This window comes from Peromyscus eremicus, chromosome 6 (assembly GCF_949786415.1).
Source record: "Peromyscus eremicus chromosome 6, PerEre_H2_v1, whole genome shotgun sequence".
Classification (NCBI taxonomy): domain Eukaryota; kingdom Metazoa; phylum Chordata; class Mammalia; order Rodentia; family Cricetidae; genus Peromyscus; species Peromyscus eremicus.
In genome coordinates, this window is record NC_081421.1 from 85,986,788 (window position 1) to 86,010,845 (window position 24,058).

Consider the following 24,058-nt stretch of genomic DNA (forward strand, 5'->3'; position numbering starts at 1 on the left):
CATAAAATAGATGGCATCTTGTTCTAATGGTGGTTTCATGTGTGTGGACATCTGTAGCTTGGGGTAGATAGTTCAACAATGATCTCACCTTCATCATTTGGGTAAGTTACACAGCGTATGTATCTATATTTGTCTCCTCTCACCTTGCCCTTTTAGGCTAATGAGATAGCTCCTCTCTTTAAACATTAGAACTCAGCTTCTGCCACCATCAAGTTTTTCTTCTGTAGCTTCTTCCTATCTCAGAGCTTGCACAGCATTGAATGGAGTGAGATCATTGCTCTGCATTAAGATTTCACTTAAGGAAATGACATGACTGGTTGACATATCAGACCTCTAAAGCATCTTTCATATCAATGAAAAGGCTAACACTTCCTATCATTCATGTTCACTGGGGTAGAACTCCTAACTTCCCTTGACTTTGTCTTTGTATTCACAAGTTAGCTGTTTGTTGTATGAGGCCTGACTTCAATATGTTTTCCTCATTAAGACTTTGGTTGTAAAATAAAATGAGAGTGACCTTCTATGAATACTTAGAGGTTACTTTTACCTTGATTAATTGGCTCAATTTCAATGTAATTACATTCCTAACACAAAGTCACTCACTAGGCTGAGGTGAGTGCTCAGTGGGTAAAGCACTTGCCATGCAATGTGAGGACCTGAGTTTAAACCTCTAGAACCCAAGTAAAGTTGGATGTGGTACCACACATCTGGAATTGCAGGATGTCCATGGTGAGATGGGAGACAGAGGCATAAGAAACTATAAGAGAGTATGGGCCAGCTTCCTAATATGTACGAAACAGCAGCAAACAATAAGATACCCTATCTTAAACAAAGCAAAAGGCAATTCAAAGCAAGAAACAAAATCTGGATTTGCTCACTGACCTTAACAGGTACACTGTGGTATGGGCACGTCTACCAACACACGCGCGTGCGCGCGCACACACACACACACACACACACACACACACATATACACAGGCTTACTGACCACAAGTTACTCTAAAAATATAATAATAATGATAATAAATAATGAGATACTTTGAAAATTATCAAAATATGGCACAGGGATACAAGTGTGAATATGATATTAGACAAATACTGTTAAGTCTTTTGCATGTAAGGTTACCAGACACCGTGATTTGTAAAGAATAAACCATCTCTGACATTCTGTCCATCTAGATTCATTGTATTACAAAGCAATTACCTTAAGGTACTTGAAAACATAAAAATCCTGGATTATATATGCTAGAGGGATATGCTTTTAGGAGGTGGTCCTCTGTGAAACATACAGCCAAGATTGTGCGGAAAGCCAATGAGACTACCCATTGCAAGAGAAATGGAACCGTGATCCTGAAATTAAAAATTACCGCATGAAAATGTCCTGAGCATCAGAGTGTCATTCAAGTGTGCTGTTAGGGAGAGCAAGCAGTCATGCTCTGTGCATGGGACAGTCACTAGAGAGAACAAGGCTTTGCACTGGTGACTGCACTTTATCTTAGAGAAGACTGAATTTGAGCGTGATGTATGTTTTAGGTGGACACTACTCAGACTTACGATTGTGGGCAATCTTAAGGACTTGGGAAACAAGCAGACTTAAAAAAAAAGCCTCTTTCTTAAAAAAAACTGTGCTAGCTATACTTCAAAACAATTCTTTTTGTTGTGGCATCACCTTAAGAAATGGAACACTAGTGGAGTACTTTCTCAAAAAAAAAAGAAAAGAAAAGAAAAGAAAAGAAAAGAAAAAAAGCAGGTATATTGGGAAAAGCCTAAAAGTAGCCTTGACTTCAGGGCTCCTTTTATTTCGACAATAGGGCTTCAGCTCTGCAGTTACTGTTGTTGATTGTGGCCTTGCACCAGGTATCTGAACTGCCCTGAACTTTATCCAAGGGTGTGACTTCCACACTGGAGCTCTGAGGAGGCCAACTATTGCCTAAATTTGAGTTCAAAAAGTGCACCTGCCATTTCTGTTTCTGGCGATGTTGGGAAGCATTAAAGGAAAGCACACATCCCACAAGCTATAGCCAGTGTGGCTGCCTCCACAGGAACTATATGAGAGATTGGAGGAGAAAGGCTTTAATTCCTTACACAAGGAATAGTTGAGAATCCAGACGTATCATACTGTGAATATGTCTTTGGCTGTAGTCCTCAAAAGTACCTATACTTCAAATATAAGTTTGGCTTTCTAATATTATCTTTGTACTTGAACCCTATGCATCCTGAGTTTTCAAGATAAGTTGATATGAATTACCCACCTTTTTCCTTAACTTTCTACCATAGTTGGTTCTTTTCTCAGTTAATATTATTTTAATACCTCTTAAAAGCAACACCAACTGAGCAAATAACTCTGACATGAGTCCTTAGGTTATGTGCACAATCATTATCACTTTATGATATATTTTTAAAAAATATATGATAGAGGTGAAACATTGAAGATGCAAATTGTTATTATAAAACTAATCAGAGGCATCCAAAGACAGGGGCCCTTGTCCTGGTTCTGATACTGAGCAGGGTGATAATTTAGAGAAATCATACAGCTTTATGGGAGTCTTTCAATGTCTCTCTTGTAAAATAACAAAAACATGTAAATTTAGCAGTCCTAAAAGAACTCAATTTTAGAGCTCATGTGTATGTTGCAAGTGATTTATTAACATAAACAATCTCACTGACTAAAGTGCTGTCCCAGTAGAACCTACCATACCTGCCAGGTATTAAATCATTTAGGTTAAACCACAGAAATGGTTCAGGGGTTTAAAACACATGCTGCTTTTGTAAAGGACCTGGGTTTGGTTCCCAGCATTGTGTAGAGCAGCTTGTAACTACCTGTACCCCCAGTTCCAGGGATATCTGATTATTCTGGTTTCCACAGGCACCTACACATATCCAGAAGTACATATACACATATTTTAATTTTTTAAAAAAGTCTACCCACTTCATTTAGAGTAGCAAATAGAAATGTCAAAACAATGTCACATTCCTCATGCATTAAAATAGAGATCTCATAAAACTGACAATAATTGCCAAATATCTTGATTTTGCTGTGTAAAATTACATAAAGGCTTTAGGCTTCTCAGTTACAATGAAAAAATGCTTCTTTTCAATTTCTTCAAGGATTTGTAAAAATTTTGTAAAAATTTTAAAAACCTCATTTGTGTGTACACAAGTTCATGTGTGTGCAGTCGAGACATATGTGGGAGCATTTTTCAATATTAGTTACTCTCCTCAATCACATTTCACTTTATTTTTTTTTTTTTGGACAGGATCTGTCACAGAATTTGGAACTCACCAATTAAGCTAGACAAACTTGTCAGTAAACCTCATGAGTTCTCCTATCTCTCCATCCTTAACTCTGGGATTACAGATTAGCGCTGCCACAACATGGCTTCTGGACTTGAATTAGGATCTTCACGTTTGTACGTCTGTAACTTTACTGATGAGTATCTCCTCAGTTCATCTCTCTCTCTCTCTCTCTCTCTCTCTCTCTCTCTCTCTCTCTCTCTCTCTCTCTCTCTTTAATGTGGAAATTTGCTGAATGAACTCAGGTCCCCATGCTTCTACAGCAAGTATTTTACCAACTAACCCATTTCTTCACCCCCTTCCATTATTCTTTGAAATAAAATCATGATATTCTATGACATCTGAAATAAATGTTGCATATTTTATAGACTTTCAAAAGGTTTGATTATAAGTCAATTGTTTCTAAATATTTTGTGCTTGAGCACTCAGCTATTAAAAATACATAGAGACATATGATTACATCTAAGGAACAGATGTTGGCTCAAAATATGCTGAATACAGACTTTACCGAGTATACTATATCATTTTCCTCCATCTATTTTCACTTCTGGTCACCTCCCTCACCCAAAGATATTCGTACTTTGGACAGAAAATCCTGTGATGTCATTTGAGGGAAAATTACGGTGTGAGTTTTGTTTATAACAATGTAGTGGTCAGGAAAATACATTCCACCACAGTGCTGGATTACAGCTCAGAAAACATTCATGTTCATTTGTAATTCCTCCAAAAGGGCAGTGAAAAAGATATGTGTGGAGATGGAAAGAGATCAAAAGAAGTGTTTTCTAAAATGAGTAGAAATGAAGTATATATGATATATGATCCATCACATACAATATAATAAGGACCTTGTACAAAAAGGCCACATCCCAAAATAGTGCAGAAGATAAAAGGGTAAAAAAAACTTTCTATTTCTCTCCTCTACTTATTTCACATAATGGATGTGAAGTTATAATATGATGGTGGAAAAAAACAGGTCACTGAGCTAGCACAAAGACCTCACTTCTCTGTGTATACATTCTGCTAGAAATTGACCTGATACCTCAAAAAATGAAAAGCTAGAACATAGCACTATGATGTGCTGACTGAATAGCAGGACCTGTAAAGTGGGACAGCAGTAAAATTGGAAGATTGTGATATAAGTTATGGGTCACTTTTAAGTCTTTTATATGAAGAAAATAGAAGAAAGTAACAATATAATAAAAAGATGGGAATGACAGACTTGAAAAGCATAGAGAATCCCTTGAGGGGAAAAAGGTATGAAGAGACAAGTGAACAATATAAATTAGGTGTGTGGAATGGAGACACATGGGAACTGAGATTTGTATGAGAAGTTCACTAAAATGATCTTAAAAGAAGTTATCCACTTCAATTCTGTGTCAGTCAGTCAGAAAGCACAGAATAATAATCACAATAGTTAATATATATATTAACTATATAAAATAGGTACTTCGCATGTATTGGCTAATATCTGTACATCTCTACAGTTGATACATGTAAGCATTTTACTTTATCAACCAAGTGAATGTTCAGAAAGAGCTACAAAAGAAAACACTACTTTAATCCCTTTTGTAGATGAGAAAACCCATGGGAAAAAGTGGTTAATTAGTTGGCTCAGTGCTGAATACAATAATTAGTGACATAACTATGTTGTAACCCAGGATTTGTGACCCTAAACGTTTTATATGAATCCCAGTATTACAAAGCTCCTACTAGGTGACTGCATTTTCTTTTTATATCTTATTTCCAGAAATGAAAATTCTATTTTTCGTTTTTAGGAAGGGGTTCGTCTTCCACTCCCCTTGAGGATTTTTGAAAGGCAGATACCATAAGACAGTCCAAAGGTCTGGTTTGTAGACTTTTCCACTCTTTGCTTTGTCTTTAATGAGCTATTTAACCTTGCTTCACTTTGTTGTATCATTTTCAACTGTCTCTATCCAAAGCTTAACATGAAGATCTAGAAGATTAAGCATGTGACTGAACATAAAACACAAAATGGCAGAAACGATTAATTCCAATGTTATTGTTGCCATCTTTCTGCTACTCTTGTGGATGCTGACTGCTGTTACACTCCTACGTTGTCCATACTGGAGGTGAACTCTGTCCAAGCACAGAATCTGAGGCATGTCCAGTGGAATTCCTAGTAGGGAATGGCTCTCAGGAAATAGATACATAAAATTTACTGAACAGACACACCTCTCTGACTCTGCTTTTTACATTTAGCCCAGTGGAATTTTCTCTTTCTGGATTCCATACACTTACTTACTGCCTTGAGATTTGTGGATGTAAATTTAGTTGTCTTGTTTTTCTGCTACCTTATCAAAACCTGTAAATGGTACTGTTTTCTCACCCAAGGAAACTTTTCCTTATTTTTTAGCCAGATGGGAATAAAAATTTATTCTCTTAAATGTTATCAGAATATATCTGCAGATTTATGGGTACAGAATAAACAGACAGAGAGGAAGGGAGCCAAAATCTGCTTTAGATCATTAAATGTGATGAGGCATTAGAGGTTTGTTCAAGACCTCTGTGCAACATCACAAGCAATGGGAATTTTAAATAGGCAGAATGGCAACATGCAGAATCAGTTCCATCAGTTGAAGGCATCTAGTCAAGTCTGATTACACACACACACACACACACACACACACACACACACACAGAGCAGGGACAATGACCAGATTTACTTTTAATACAGAAAGGTTAATGGAAAAAATCCATTTGAGTTGGTACAAATGTAACATATGCAATAATGTGCTCATTTTTAGCTAGGAAAATGACTCAGTGGATAAGTTCAAATCTCCAGAACCCACTTAAAGGCCTGGTGGATAGGGTTGTCATCCTGTAACTCCAGAATTTGGAGACCAAGACAGAAGACCTCAAAGCTAAGATAACTAGCCAGACTAGCTGAAATTGGTAGATCTGGGTTCAGCAAGAGGCACTATCTCAATAAGTAAGGTGGAAAACAACTGAAGAATGCTGTGGAATAATTCTTTTGTACACTGGTTTAATAAAATGCTGATTGGCCAGTAGCCAGGCAGGAGGTATAGGCAGAATAAGCAGAAAAGGAGAATGCTGGGAAGAGGAAGGCTGAGTGAGGAGATGCCAGCCCACTATCCAGGGAGCAGCATATAATGACACATAGGTAAAGCCATGGAAAATATTGTGACATATAGATTAACAAAATGGGCTGAGTTTAAGTGTAAGAGATAGTCAGTAGTTAGCCTGAGCTAATGGCCAAGCAGTTTTAATTAATATAAGCCTCTGTGCGTTTACTTGGGTCTGAGCAGCTGCAGGACCAGGTGGGACACAGGAAAACTCCAGCTACAGAGGAAGACATCTAGCATCAATTACAAACCTCCACACATTGGTAACATGTAAACATGTATGTGCTTGTACTCTATACACACACACACACACACACACACACACACACACACACACATGCTCACATGAACACACACAGGAAAATTCTTTGAGAAAATATATGTTCATTTTGGCACATTTTAATCCTTTCATCTCTATCCAATTTTGTTCTCTTAATGTATATTAAGAATAATTTTGAGGCTAGAGAGATGGCACAGCACTTAAGAACAATTGTTATTTATTCTTTCTTAACACCTTATTTCATTCCTGCACACACATCAGGCAGCTCATAACTGCCTCTAACTCCAGCTCAGGGTATCCAGCACCCTCTTTTGACCTCCAAGGATACCAGATACACACACACACACACACACACACACACACTCTCGCATAGACACACACATAAAAAATAGTAATAAAATATTTTGTAAGAATAAACTATCTGAATATGTAAATATTTTTAAATTTAAAAAGCAGGGAAAAACACAATGACAAATTAGTTTTTCACCTTGAAGGCAATTTACAGCTTTTACTGTAGCTTCAGCCTTATAAATGAAGGACAATACATGAGGATTTAAAAATGACTTTCAATAGTAGAAAGATTTTTTTCTATGATGTTTTAATTCATATGTTCAAATAGCGATTTCACAATAATGAAAATTCCATGTATAGAAGTGTACCATCCCTCTGTATTTATAATTTATTTCTCAGCTCCCCCAGAAATACATTGCATAGTGAAGTGGAATTTCCAGACACCACTTACTTTTCTGCTGCTTGATATATAGCAAAGAAACAATTTCTCTCATTGTATTCATTGGTAATTATATGGTCTTGCTTCAAAATATATCTTCTTCTGGTTTTCTATTTTCATGTTACCCTTTAAGCTGTTTGCAAATGAAGTCATTTGATGGCACAAAGCTTTATTATTTGTTTGTCCTTGGGATATTTGGATACAGTCAACATAAAAATCATATCATATGTAAAGAGAAGTGTGTAACAAATGGATCTAATCAAGTCCTGAAAAATGGAAGTTTGCATACATTATAAAATTATAGCTCTCATGTATGTAAGCCCTCTAAGCAGAGTCTGCTCATGGGAAGGAATGACAAGAAAGTATCAAATTCTGTCTCAACTTGTCTAAACTCTTTAATAAGATCATTAAAGAGTTGATGATTTGATTTCTACTATACTAAGGTATCCTAGTCACTGTTCTGTTCTTAAGAGATACCATGACCACAGCCACTCTTATAAAGGAAAGCATTTAATTGGGTGAGGCTGGCTTACAGTTCAGAGGTTTAGTCCACTACTATCATGGCAGGAAGCAAGGCAGCATGCAGAGGTAGTTGAGAGTTCTACATCCTGATCAGCAGGCAACAGGAAGAGAGAGAGAGAGAGAGAGAGAGAGAGAGAGAGAGAGAGAGAGAGAGAGAGAGAGAGAGAATTGGCCTGGTTTGAGTATTTGAAACCCCAAAGCCCACCCTGAAGGACATACTTCCTCCAACAAGGCCACACCTATTCTTACAAGACAATATGTCCTAGTTCTTTGAAACAGTGCCACTCCCTATGAGCCATTTTCATTCAAACCACCACATTCCATTCCCTGGCCCCCTAGGCTTGTCATCATATCATTATACAAAATGCATTTAGTCCAACTTTAGAAGTTCCCATAGTCTATCACAGTCTCAACACTGTTTACAAGTCCAAAGTTCAAAGTCTCTTCAGAGCCTCATGGCACTCTCTTTACTGTAACTCCCTAAAATTAAAATACAAAAGCAGATCATATACTTTCAACATGCAATGGCACAGGATATACATTACCATTCCAAATGGGAGAATGGAAGCATAGTGAAAAAAACACTGGACCAAAACAAGACCAAAACCCAGCTGAGCAAACCCCAAACTCTGTATCTCCATGTCTGATGTCAAAGTACTCATCAGATCTCCAACTCCTCTCAGCTTTCTTGACTGTAACACACTTCTGTCTATTGGGTTGGTTCCACAACTGTTAGCAGTTTTCATCAGCAGGTATCCCAAGACTCTAGCATCTCCAACATCTTGGGTTCCCTAAGGCAACCCAGGCTTCACCTTGGTAGCTGCACACAATTGCCAGTCTAGGCCTCATGCAGGGACTCACCTAACATGCACCTGGTTTCATCAGTTTTTCCTAACTGTGAAGGAGGACTCCACAACCCCTTTCTTGTATCATTGACTCTAAAACAAGAACCATTTGGCTGAAATTGCTAAGTTCTTCTGCTTGCTGGGACTGGAACATGTCCCCTCATTCAAATACATCTTTACCAGCCTTCTGTTTTTTATGGTTTCCTTCATTGCCTAAGTTTGGCTGTGCTGGAACTTGCTCTACCATACCTAGCCCTAAGCTTTTCATTTCTTTTTTTTTTTTTGAACATTTTATTTATTTATTTTTTCATTTTACATACCAATAACAGGCCCCCCCTCTTCCCTCCTCCTGTCCCCCCAGACTTCCCCCAACCTACCTTCTATTCCCTCCTCCAACTAAGTAAGGTCTTTCATGGGGAGTCACAGAGCCTACTGCATTCAGTTGGGGCAGGTCCAAGCCCCTACCCCTGCAACAAGGCTGTGCAAGGTATCCCACCATAGGGAGTTGCCTCCAAAAAGCCAGCTCATGCACCAGGAATGGATCCTGATCCTACTGCCTGTAGCTGGAAGTTTTCTCCAGGTCCTGCCAAGCTCCTACAGACCTGTGGCCTAGTCCAGTACCATGGAGGCTCCATAGCTGTTGATCTAAAGTCCATTAGTTCCCACTAGTTTGGTTTGTTTGTCTCTGTATGTTTCCCCATCATGGTCTTAATGCCCCTTGCTCATAGAATTCCTGTTCTCTCTCTTTGACTGGACTAAGTCTGGTGTTTGGTTGTGGATCTCTGCATCTGTTTCCATCATTTACTAGATGAAGGTTCTATGATGACAGTTAGGGTATTTACCCATCTGATTACTGGGATAAGCCAGTTTAGGCACCCTCTCTACTATTGCTAGTAGTCTAAGCTGGGGTCATCCTTGTGGATTTTTGGGGACTTCCCTAGCACCCGGTTTCTCCTTCTTCTCATGATGTCTCCTTCTACCATGGTGTCTCTTCTATTGCTCTCACACTCTGTCCCTGTTCCAGCTTGACCATCCCATTTCCTTATGTTCTCATCCCCTATCCCCTACTCTCTATTGCCCCCCTCACCTCCAGTTTACTCGTGTAGATCTCATCTATTTCCCCTTCCCAAGGCAATCTGTGAGTCCCTCCCCTAAGCTTCTCTTTAATTCCTTTCCACAAGTTGGAAGCTTAGAGATCACCATTCCCTTTATTCCATTTTCCATTAGGCTTTTTTTTTTTAAATCTATTTTTCTAATCAAGCACAGAACTTAGCTGCATTACACTTCCTGGTTCCTTTTTTCTCCTCAAACTGTACATTTTGTATTTTTCCTTACTCAGCTTGCTCCTTTTCATTATAGATCTGCATAAAGCTGCTCACTAATAATTATATGACACCATCAATACTAGCCTATTTTGAAAGCTCCTCTGACAATGCTTATTAATTCAAAACATTTCAGTTTAGCCTCAGAAAGACTTTTTATACAAGGGAAAAAACTAGACACATTCTTTGCCAAAATATCACGAGAATAATCTCTAGTCCACTTACTAATATTCTCCTCTGAAACATATTGAGCCAAGTCATCATAATCTATATTACTCTCAGCACCTACTCCTACTAATATGGACCATTAAACCTCAGTTAAAGCATTCAACTTTTTTCCTACTCTAAAGACCCGAAGTCCACATTCTGTCAGTAAGTAGCATGGTTAGGCTTATCACTCCTTGGTCACAACTTCTGTCTTAGTCAATGTTCTGTTGTGAAGAGACACTATGACCACAGCAACTCTTATAAAGGAAAACTATTATTGGGTCTGGCTTACAGTTCAAAGTTTTGAGCCATTATCATCATGGTAGAAAGCATGATGCCATGCAGGCAGACATGGTGCTTGAGAGGTAGCTGAGATTTACATCCTGATGCACAGGCGGAAAGAGAGGGGGGTATATATATAGAGGGAAATACAGAGATGAAAGAGGGAGAGAGAGAGAGAGAGAGAGAGAGAGAGAGAGAGAGAGAGAGGACCTGTATGGGTTTTTGAAAACCCAACACCCACCTCCAGTGATACATTTCCTCCAACAAGACCTCATCTCTTTATCTTTCCCAAACAATTCACCACCTGGGCACCAAGCATAAAGATACATAAGCCTATGGGATCATTTGGGGGCCATGAACTTCTATATATACATCTTCCCTGTGTGGATTCTCTTTTACAGCAGATCAGCTAATAGCCTGAAATGAAATGAACTGTGATAAGGCTTTCCATGCATTCTGACCTTATTCAATTACATCCCTTTAATCATTGATGTATATTTAATGCATATTTAAATAATTATCAAAATTATTTTTCTGTCTTTGCTCTAGTGTGTGATGACAGAGCAGTGACTGTCACAAATGAAGAGCTGCCCTTCTTCAGTTACTGTTTCAATGGGGATAATCTATGATCACTTTTCTCCACTTCCAAAATGTGTTAACTATGGGACTTTTAAACTATGGGGGAAGTAAGCTACATATTCATTATGAAACCCCAGAATAGTATATTAATCAGTTTTTAATTGCTATGAACAAATACCTTAGATAGATAATTTATAAATAAAAGGTTTTTGGCATGAGAGTGTGGAAAATCCAAAATCAGGTCACCCCAATTATTCAAATTCTACTAAGGCATCATCTAGATGGCATCATGGTGAAAAGGCATATGAGAGGGATCACACGGTGAGACAGGAGATCAGGGATAATTCAGAGTCAGGCCTGCTCTTTTGTTGCAACCATTCTCATGGAAAGTAGCTCACTCCACACGACTTTCTATGGGTGCCTCTGACAACTCTATTCCATACTATTGAAGACATGTCCTCCCCCAGATTTCATTCCAACCCCTACATTCCTTCCTGTCTTAGTTACTTTCCTTTTGTTGTGATCAAAAGTACCACCATGATCAAAAGCAACTTGGGAAGAAAAGGGTTTGTTTCATCTTACACCTTTCACACAGCAATCTATCTTTGAGATAAGCAAAAAAAAAAAAAAAAAAAAAAAAAAAAAGAAAAGAAAAAAAATGAAATAAAGCAGGAACATGGAGGCAGAAACTGATGCACAAGTCATGAAGGGGTGCATAGTTTTCCTGCCCAACGTTCAAATGCAACCATGATCCTTTGATAAAAAGAGAAGGGAATCAGACTGCCACAGCACTGTTATTCAGGGAGGGAAGGGTTTATTTCACTTATTTTTCAACATCACAGTCCATCATTGAAGGAAGTCAAGGCAGGAAGCCAAGGCAGGACCTGTATGCAGAAATCAAAGCAGAAGCCAATAAGCATCATTACATCAGGGTCTATGTTAGTTCTGACCTCCAGCTTCCTACCTTCAGCTCTTGCCCTGACTTCCGTTATGATGGACTTTTAATACTAGTTTATCTCATCATTAATTTAAGATTTTCATCTTTGTGTTTGCATGTGTGTTTTGCATGCATACACATATTGCATACACATACCAATAAAGCATATGGACACCAGAGGCAGAGATCAGGTAATGTCCTCTATTGCTCTCCATCTTAATTTTGGGGACAGGGTATCCAATGAACCCGAAGCTTAACATTTCAGAGGGCTGGCCATTAACTTCTGGATCCACCTGTCTGCTTTACCTGTTCTGAGGATATAGGCACCCACAGCCATGCCCAGCTAGCTACATCTGTGTAGTTTTCAGTTCATGTCCTCTTATTTTATAACAAGCACTTTTGCTCACTCAGAAGTTTCCCAAGTAACTAAAATGTACTTTCCCAAATTATTAACTCCTATCCTTATGCAGTGCTTTAGTTTTCTTCTAGCACTTACTATCATCCAAAATGAATTATGTTCTGGAAACATCAGCAATGATGGCCAATAGGGAGTTACTATCATCCTCCTTTCTAGAATACTTGTAATTAAAGGTCATTACTCATCGATGCTGGAAGACTTTGCACGGTGCTCACAACCCAAAGCCCTACAAAAGGAGTAAAAATCAAAACTGTATACAGTGGATCTAGTAGATCTTTAGTAGTGTCAATAAACATATATGAGTAACCAAGTAATATTATCCAAACCAGCATATTTTCACATATGAAAGGTTATGCTATCAAAGAGTAGAAAAGCATGTTAAAATGCTATAATAATTTAAGAAAAGAAGAGTTCATAAAGTTGAGAAGAAGGGGACATTTGAAGAGTTGGAGGCATCATGGTATGGTGCAGAAATGGTATAATACATCATGTATGAAATTCTCAAAAAATGTAAAAAAAATTAATAAGATGTTTTAGAATGAGATAAACTGCATTTTTTTTTCGAGACAGGTTTTCTCTGTGTAGCTTTGCACCTTTCCTGGAACTCGCTTTGGAGACCAAGCTGGCCTCGAACTCACAGAGATCCGCCTGCCTCTGCCTCCCGAGTGCTGGGATTAAAGGCATGTGCCACAACCGCCCGGCGATAAACTGCATTTATATTACTGTGGTTACAAATCATAGCCATTTATTTATGGAGCATTAACCTGTAGCTGTGAGCCTGTGAGGCCTCTATAGAAAGCTTTAGACAGGCTGTGGAAGTAGTGAGGACCATGGGACTAAAAGACTAAGAATGTTGTTAACTTGAGAAGGGAAGGCACTGCTCAAGTATTTACACTGCACACCAGGAGGCAGGAGGAAGATGACATTGCAGGACTACAGAAAAGATAACCTTGGAATCCAAACAAGACCCTGAATCCTTCCCGATTTTCCAATAACATAGATGTTGTGTTTAAAATTTTGTGTTGTGTGTGTGGGGGTCGGGAGATGGAGGTCATTTGAGGATGTAGGCCAGTGGTAGAGCTTTTACCCAGCATCCATAAGTCCCAAAAGTAAAAGAGATTTTTTTTGTTATATAATATAAACTTTCTGTGGATAGGAGACTTTAGAAACTTTCAGTATCAAATGTTTCAGTTGGCTTAGACATTTCTGGTTTGCTTTTCTTCATGTCTTTGGGCCCTAGGACTGAGATGCTGTGGAAGGTCTTGAATGACTTCATTCTTGGGTATGAGGTGAGAACAGCAGTCTTTGATGGATTACGTGATAGTCCTGCTAAGGGTGGGGACTGCAGCTCTGTGGTAGAGCTCATACTGATAATGTCAGGTTTTTCCAGGAGATTGATAATTTACTGTTGTCTCCATCACATGAAAATCTCCTGTTCTTAACATCTAACATAGTATACAATTTAATGGTGATAAAATGATATCTTAAGATGTTAATTAGAATTTAGAAGTATGTTGCATGTAGAAGAATAACTAATGACCACTTAGTTCTATATTTGATTTTGTGTACAGATGAGAGGTTCTTATACTACTTACATATATCTAATAGAACAACGTGGTTAAATAAAATTCACATAACATTTCAATTTCTGCCTTCATTAGAGAAATAAGAAATCAGTATTAATGAATGCTACATTAAAAAATCCCAAGCACGTGTTAAGACTGGGATAGTGTGGAGAAGAAATAATAAATATGAAGCATAAACCTAAAAAATGGTACCTGTCCTGTATTATAGTAATCAGGGGCAGAAAATCCAAATCTAACACTCATTACCCTCATGATTCTGAAGATTGTTGTTCTTGGAGAAGAAGTAAAAGTAGGGGGTTGGGTTCAAAGAAACTGAAGTAAAATGCTGCAACCTGGAAGTTACAGAGGACATTAAATACATCATAAGAGCGAGGACCATTAGAAAACTTCAGGATCTGGGTGAGATAAAGTTCAAGAAATGTAAAGACGTGTTTTAGGAACTTCTGAGTTACTCATTACATGGCTGTTCAAACAAATCTTTTCTTTCTGGAATCTAGACTTGAGTGGAGGCTAAAACCTCCCTAATAGTTGTGGTGGGCACTGGTTAAATGACACAGTGTTATTCATTGAATTCAGAGGCTAAGCAAACTAACCATAGAGTCCAAAGGCACTGAAATCTTACCCACCTCCCAGCCTCTAATGTTACCATAGACTCAATGCTTGTTTTTAAGATTTACTCTTTATGGTTTCAAGCAATTCAGAGCAGAAAAATAAGAAGTAGGGAGAGGGCTTTGTGGGTACAAACACTTGACCTGTACATGTGAGAATCTGAGGTTGGAACCCAAACCCACAGGAGGCCAGATGTGGTAGTGTGCAACTGTGCCCCCACTGCTACATGGAAGGCAAAGACAAGAGCATCACATGCTACGGAGCCTGGTGTACGTGGCCATTAAACTATAAAGACATTGTATCAAATAAGGTGGGAAATGAAGATAAGCACACAAGATTATCCTTTGACCTCTATACATTCACCTTAAACCCAAGAACATAGGCTTGTCATTCATAAACACACACAAGCATCATAGAGACAAATATATTTAGAAAATAAAGAAAAGCAGATAGCTAGAGATACAAGGTAGATAGGTATACTAGCTGTTGCCTTTAAAAAAATTGTATACCATGTGTGACTTGTCAAATTGAGGGCTACAGAAGGTCCTTCTGAACATTGCAGGGTGCACAACTTTATGGATGACTTTTGTAGTAATTTTATAAAAGTAATATAAAATATATCATTATGTTTGTTTGGAGATAAATCTGATTTTCTTTATTTGTTTCCTCAAATTACAGAAGAGAAAAATCAAATAAACTGAAAAGAATCAAAATAATTGTATTTGCTTTAAGTCAATTACAGAGACTTAACAGTAAATATGACTTAAAATCTACACTAAGCAAGCTCCATGATGAAGCAAAAGTAAGGAGTCAAGACACATTGCTTCCAGTCTTTCTTCTGCTGTGAACCTTCAGTGAACCTGTCTTCTTGTAACCCTCTTCTCATCTTTAAGTTGACTGAAATGTTTCTAACTCTACAGCAAAACCTTCCCATTCAAAGCTTTATGTTCAGTCAGAACAGAACTTTCTTGTGGTATGAGAGAAAGTCTAAATTGGGTATAAACTGCAATACATTTCATTGTGCATTCATTATTTCTTGAAGCAGAAAACCTTGTAAAAATAAAATCATAATTTATAATACAATATGCATGATGAAGTTAAAGAACTTAAAACCATGTATCTTATGATTCTCTTTATTTGGTATGTCCAGAGCTAGTAAACCAGTGCAGACATAGACTATTGCTAACCTCAGAGTAAGAAGAGATGTAATCTCTAATGATGATAAGGTTTCTTTGAAGGAGCATGAAAATATCCTAAAATTAATTCATGATGATTCTCACATACTAAAAACTATTGAATTGCTAACTTTGCATGGATGAGTTGTGTTGTGTGTTAAAATACATCTTGGTTTGTTTTCTTGCAGACAGGGTCTTGTTGGGTAGCCCAGACTAGCCTCAAATTCACCAAGATCCTATTGTCTCAGTACCCTGAAAGGAGGATTACAAACGTGTAACACCACATCCAGCTGTGCAAAATATATCTCAAATAAAGCTTGAAAAATAACTCCCATCTTACCTAAATCAGGCCTCAGGGTGCACTCAATCCAGGTTTAGTGTCACAAATTCAAGGACTTCTGTCTTAATTTATTGTTGGATTTTCTACCCTCCCACACTATGCCTAGCTTCATAGGTGGCTTCATGCTTAAAGTCTTTCTCAGACTCTTATCCTTTGTCAGTCTTTGACTTTTCTGTCAGCATTAAGCAGTGCGAGAGAAATGATCTTTTTGCAGTCTTGTTGAACTGTGGCTGTTGGTGACTTGCAGGCAACAATCCAAATCCTTTGGCTGAGACTGCCTGCAAAGCTAAGAGATGTGCCAGATGAAAGAAGGCAGAGCCAACTCCACTGGGAGCTGTGTGTCAGCAGGCCTCTGAGGACATGCAACAGCCTCTGTTGTGGGAAGCCCATGTGGAGTGTTGTCTTAAAGACTTACATTAAGTCTGGACAGCAAGTTTCATGCATGTCTGTTTCCTGTCTTAAATTCCAACATGCTTGCTTTACTAGATATGATTAGAATATGCCTGTTTCCTATTTGAGGTTCGTGCCTCTGCTCCTCATGCTGTGGCTTTCTCTGTTTTTCCCATAAGTCTGAGGAGGTGGGCTCTATCTTAAAAGGCCTCAGTCCTACTAGTAGTTCCTTAAATTATTTCACCCTAGAACTCTACTCTGAGTACTATAAATACTAAATTGTTCACAAGTTTTTGTCACTTCAGTTGCATGCAGTCTTTATTTAGCCCAGTGGTTCTCAACCTCCCCAATGCTGTGACCCTTTAATAAGTTCCTCGTGTTGTGTTGACTATAACCATAAAATTATTTCATTGCTACTTCACAATGTAATTTTGCTACTGTTATGAATCCTAATGTAAATATCTGATGTGTAGGATATCTGATATATGACCTCTGTGGCCCCAAAGCGAGTATGATCCACAGCTCAAGAACAGTCTATTTAGACTTTTTATTTACTTGATTCTAGGTTTTTTTTTTTTTTTTTTTTTTTTTTTTTTTTTTTTTTGCTTTTTTTGGCTCTTGGGTTTCTCTTCCAGTCTCTGTGACCCAGACCTTCCTGAGGCAGTTTGTTTTTTAATTTTTAATAAAATTTATTTATTCTATGTGTTTTTTACTTCATACATCTTGATCCCATTCATTCCCCATCTTTTTGCATCCACCCTCTGCTCCTGTACCCCTCCCCCAATAAAACAAAATTCAAGAGAAAAAAATGAAGAAAATAAAACGAGAAAGATAAAAAAAATAAAAAGGGAGGGAAATTAGAATCTCATCATGGAAGCTGCAGTGCGACCCGACAAGTCACGCTGTACACCCTTGGTCCATACATCTCTACTTGCAAGTGTTCATTGCAAAGAGTCATTGGTCTGGTTTGAGGTCCCTGGTCTCCAATACATATTTGATGCTGGGCCCCCACTAGGACTCTCCTTGGACATACTGAGGCAGGCTTTTCTTCTTTCCCAGTTTTTATTTGGATCAGTCCTATTCTGCTTCTCTCAGAAATCTTCTAATTTCAGGAATGTGGATTCACTCCTGACTTTTGTTCTATCTGCACACAACTATCATGGATATTCCAGATCAACTCTACTATTCTCATCAATGATTAACCCTCAACCTGACTTTGTTTAGCAATTAGATCCACATACATTTAGAATTACTTTTGATATTTTGGTAAGCTCTGAAAGTAAGATTAGAAGGAACAAAGGTGACTTAATATATGAAACATGATTGGGGCTGGAGAGGTGGCTCAGTAGTTATACTTACTAACTACTATTGCAAAGCATCAAGATTCTGTTCCCAGGGCCCGCATGGTGATTCACAACTGCCTATAACTCCAGTTCCAGGGTATCTAACACCCTCTTCTGAGCACTGTGGGCTCCTGAACACTTTATGCATATAAACTCAAGTTGTGTGTACATGTGTTTGTACGTATGTATATATGTGAATAAGTCTTAAAAATTAAAGAATCATGGTAGACACTTCAAAAACTCATAGCCATGCAAATATAGTGTTTTGAAATACGATAGTTCTTTGAAACACTACGGAATAAACTCATTAAAGAATTAAATAACTTACATACTGGATGCTACTTTTGAAGTAGAAAAATATTATGGTTTGATAGTATAATTTTGTAAACTACGAATATATCAATTTTAACTTAATATTATTAATTTTAATTTCAATAAGTATTTGATTCAGTAAGTAGTACACTAAAATTATATGGAAATTAAAAATATTTGATAGCTATGAGAAGAAAATATAAGACCTAGTCTAGAAAGTCCAACTAAAATTGATCTATGCATTGACTATAAAAATGAATTTTCCTTTTAGGCCAGTTTATTGAAATTGATTCAGTTTGATTAATTATCTATTTTGTGGGACAACTTAAAGTTGTTGAAAGCACTATGTACCTCTGAATACTCCAGCCTTACCATTTTACTCTAATATAGTCTCCTAAAAGGTAAAGACATTTTCCAAATTGTATGAAATATAATGAGACACCCTTTTGAAGGTAGATATGTTTTTCTTTTTAAACCCAGGTGTGAAAAGCCCACATAATTTCGTACTCTGTCTGGAGTATAATGAACTGATGAAAGGAAAACTTACACAGTCCTGGGCCTTCCTTCTGTGACTACTTTTCCTGATCTCTTTAAAAAAAGATGAAAAAATCAAAAGTCTACCCAACAGCTGTTCATACTATGTGGGCCTTCAGTTTCTATTGCCCCTGTAGAAATTTTGTGGCAGATTTTACCTTGTCATCACAAAATTGAGCCACCAATGACTAGGTCTCTCTCACACTTATGATTAACTACGTTACAAAAGACCACATTCGTGGAAAATTTAAAGCATAGATATTATGAGTAGTTATAGCACTAAAAGGTATCTCCAAGATGGATGAAAACAAACTAATGCATAAAAGACTAATTTCAGGATGCTAGAAACAAAAGGAACTTTCGACTAGCTCATGTTTAGGCTTTTTTAATTAAAAAATTACAGTTATTAACGTGTGTGTGTGTGTGTGTGTGTGTGTGTGTGTGTGTGTGTGTTTACATGCCGACACCAGTGCACATACGGAGGTCAGAGGATCACTTTAAAAAGTCATTTCTCTCTTTCCAGTATGTGGGTTCCAGGGATTAAACATAGGTAGTCAGCTGTGGTGGTTAGCAGTTTTACTAAGTCATTCTCCAGCTCTTGTGTTACTTTTTAAGTAGTAGAGTTTAAAAGTCTGTGCTTAGAACAATCCTGATTGTATGGGAATAGGGTAAAAGAAAACCCTTATTAATTTTAGACTAAGATCATCCTGGCTGGATTCCAACATTGCTATACATTGCTTTGGCTTTTAAAAAGTAAGATAAAATTTTAAATATTCACTCATTTTTTTAATCGAGAGAATTCATGTAAAATATTTGTATATAAGGTATCTCATGTGTCCTGGGCACACATTAGCTGGCATTATTATTTAGACATTTAAACTATTCTTGTAAAGATCAAAAACAACTTTGTAGCTAAATGATTCAAAAATTAATTGCCTGTGTCCTAAGGACATCCAAATTGCTTTTCATATTTTCAAATGAGTAGAAGGAACTGCTGAGTAAATCAAATAATTCTTCATTTCTGTTGTATTTTTACAACACTGTAGCTAGAGTCTTCCTGCCTTGTCCACAGTCAGGACAAATCTCTCTCACCCGCCAATCCCACAGCCGCTCAGACCCAACCAAGTAAACACAGAGACTTATATTGCTTACAAACTGTATGGCAGAGGCAGGCTTCTTGCTAACTGTTCTTATAGCTTAAATTAATCCATTTCCATAAATCTATACCTTGCCACGTGGCTCCTGGCTTACAGCGTCTTCACATGCTGCTTGTCATGGCGGTGGCTGTCAGTGACTCCCTCCACCTTCCTGTTTTCTCTGTTCTCCTCTCTGTTAGTCCCGCCTATACTTCCTGCCTGGCCACTGGCCAATCAGTGTTTTATTTATTGACCAATCAGAGCAATTTGACATACAGACCATCCATCCCACAGCACAACACTAAAATGTGTATTGAGCATGTAGACACCTGCTTAAAGTTCCTTTTTGTTTTAAAACAAACTTTGTGCACTGTTCCCATGCAGCACCATAAAAAATTATAACCCATTTGCTATTATCTCCTTTTGTTGGTGGACTTTTTCAGTGAAATACGAGTGTATATACAGCTATAATTAGCAAGAAATGCAATTTTAGAACCAAAATGAGAGTGAAGTGAGGGGGTTGGGGATTTTTTAGCTCAGTGGTAGAGTGCTGCCTAATTAGTGCAAGGTCCTGGGTTCGGTCCTCAGCTCCAGGAAAAAAAAAAGAGAGAGAGAGAGACAGAGAGTGAAGTGAAACTGATGGATAGTCTCAATCCCAAATCACTGTAACATGTGAGTGAAGCGTTTCCTTTCCAGTTCACTTCTTTTCCTATTAATCTAAAAGGTGCAATGCAGGATAGAAAATGCTCTGTCTTTGAATCCTGGGTATAATATGGAAGGGGTATGGATGTGCAGAGTTTAGGTTAAAGGAGTTTAATTTATGCATCATTTTTCTGTTATTTTAGAAAACAATGAAAAATGATACCACTGAAATAGATTGACTAAACAATACATACATCACAATAAACCTATGATGTGATTTGCTTTGGCTCAACATTGAACAATTATATCAATCTAATTTTATTTAGTGTCCTAAGTATAGAGGAAAGGTAATATGCTATTCCTTTTCCTATTACTGTGACAAAATACTCTAACAAAAACAACTTAAGGGAGAAAAAGTCTGTTTTGGCTCATAGTTTAAGAGGCAAAGAATGATTATTGCTGATGCTCAGCTTGATTCTTTTTTTGTATAGTCACACAAGCCTAAGAAATGATACTTCCCACAGTTAAGGTATGTCTTCCCATCTCCATTAAGTTAAGCAACACTATCTCTCACAGATGTGCCCAGAAACTCAGCTGATCTAGAAAATCTCCAACAGTCATGCATTGAGGCTTATCACCTAGGTGACCCTAGAGCCTGCCAAGTTGATGACCAATATGAACATTAACTAACATCATTAGTTCCTGTTCTTACCGCTGTGATAAAATATCTGATGGAACTATCAGAAGGATTTCTTTGTGCTTGTAGTTGAAAAACAAAACAAAACAACAACAACAAAAAAAAAAAAACCATAGTTCATCATGACAAAGAAGGCTTGATGCTGGACCTAGAGTCTACTGGTCACATTGCATTTGCAGTAAGGAAGCAGAAAGTCATGAATGCTTAACTTACTTTCTTCCATTTATTGAATCTGGGTCTTCAGTCCATGGAATGATATTTCCACCTCAATTAATCTAATATAGGCAAACTTTTACAAGCATGTTCAGTGACTTGTTGCTTAGATGATTCTCCATCCCATCAAGGTTATATCATCACAACTATTTTCTGTGCAATGAGTATTGAAAGAAATATTCCAACCAGCAGTGTTCATCAACAGCTGGCAAGCATTGTTGTCTGTGTTAATGGTATCTTTGTTTTGTACCCAATAAAACAGTAACAAATATCTACAGCAATTGAATGAAATTCCAGTTTAATAAAAGAAAACAATGACATTTATGCCAATTTGTAAGTAGCATAAGCACCTACTTTGCAAAATACATAATTTTTTTATCCACCTATTCTTGTATATCATGTGGTTTTATAAGCATGTGGCCAACTAATAGATTGGTGGGTCTTATTTCTAATCCATTGATATAAATTTATGTTTTAATATTATCACCTGGTGCTTTATTGGCTCATCGAATTCAAGATGTATTGACTTGAAGAATCTGACAGTAACTTGTCAGATAGTCCCTTGCATTGACCCCATCCAAATTACAATGACTTTAAAGCAACTCTTGTACCATCCTTTCTTATTTCTTTCTTCTTTTTATATTGAGCTATTGATTACTATCCACCAAGTAAAGAAATTTTACATGTTCAGTAAATGTTTACTCATATATGCAAGATAAAATCTAACAAGAACACTAGACTGTAGAATACTATGAAAATAAGTTGTATTACTATCCATTGGGAACAGTCATTAGAAAACAAAAAAAATATTACTTTAATTTCAGCAAACAACAAATACACAGAAACAACCCAAAAAAATGTATTTTATTTAATAAGTATAGCATTATTGAGGAAACCTGAAATTCAACATTCTAATGTTAACATTAAAGATAATCATTTTAATGGAGATTTGGAGCTGAAAGTTTTTCTGTGTCCTGGCCTGCTGGTGGTCCAGACAAATCTTTCCCACTCTCGTCCCCCAAGTAAATACACAGTGGCTTATGTTAATTAAAACTGCTAAGCCATTAGCTCAGTCCTACTACTGACTAGCTCTTACATTTAAACTCAGCCCATTTCTATTAATCTATGTATTGCCGCATGTTCCGTGGCTTTACCTGTGTGCCATTACTTGTTACTCCCTGGATGGTGGGCTGGTGTCTCCTGATTCAGCCTTCCTCTTCCTGTCACTCTCTTTGAATTTCCTGCCTGCCTTTAAGCTGCCTTGCTATAGACCAAAGAGCTTTTTTATCAACCAACTAGAGCAACACATATTCACACCATACAGAAAGACATTCCCCCATCACTTCCCCTTCTCTGTCTCAACAAAAGGAAGGTTTTATCTTTAACCTATTAAAATTACATATAACAAAACAGAAAAGGGGAAGTGCTGTGAGATATCATCCTGTATACTGTGAATATGTCTTGCTCTAATTGGTTGATAAATAAAACTCTGATTGGCCAGTAGCCAGGCAGGAATTATAGGTGGGATAAGCAGACAAAGAGAATTCTGAGAAGAGGAAGGCTGAGTCAGGAGTCACCAGCCAGACACAGAGGAAGCAAGATGACAAGGCAAAACTGAGAAAAAGTACCAACCCACATGGCTAAACATAGATAAGTATTATGGGTTAATTTAAGTGTAAGAGCTAGTCAGTAATAAGCCTTTGCTAATGGCTAAGCAGTTATAATTATTATAAGCTTCTGAGCTTATAATTAATATAAGCTTACTGTGGGGGCCTGGCAGGACTGGAGAAACTTCCAGCTACAAAGATTGATCTAAGATGATCCTCCGCACTCTAGCATAGTCAAAGATTGAGGTGATTCTGATGAGCAAGTTTAAATTCAAATGCAATCTTATAAAAAAAAAATGGAGACCCAGCAAGTAAAAGATTTATTAAGATAATCTACAATGAGGACATCATGATGTTGACACAAATATGTCAATATATCGAAATATAAAATCCATATAAAACATCTGACTTATGGCAGAGATGACATTGGAAAGTAGTAGTAGTTTTTTTTTTTTTTTGTTTTAAACTAAAAAAGGTACGGGGACAACTGGATATAGAATAAAAGGCATCTGCATCTCCTATATGACATCAACTGCAGATGAACTGAGAAATATTATCTTCAAGACCTTAGGATCAATAATTTTTTTAAGTAATAAGAATATCAAACCTAACATCTTTTAAAAAGATTTATTAAAATAATATTAGAAAATTATATTTATCAAAGTAATCTTTATAGTACAAAATTCCATGCTATATTTGTAGTCAATATAAAACTTATATCTAGCACAAAAAGAGTTTTCCTACTTGACATTTTAAAATAGGTAAATAAATGAACATGCACTTTCCAAGTGTGGTTTTCTAAATGGCTAATAAACATATTCAGTGAGCTTAGCCTCGTAAGTCATTAAAGACATGTAAATTAAAATTACAACGTGACAATTCTACACTCTCACCAGAAAGCTTAAAATACAAAAGACTGAGGTGTTTAAATTCTGGTAAAGCTGCAGCACTGGA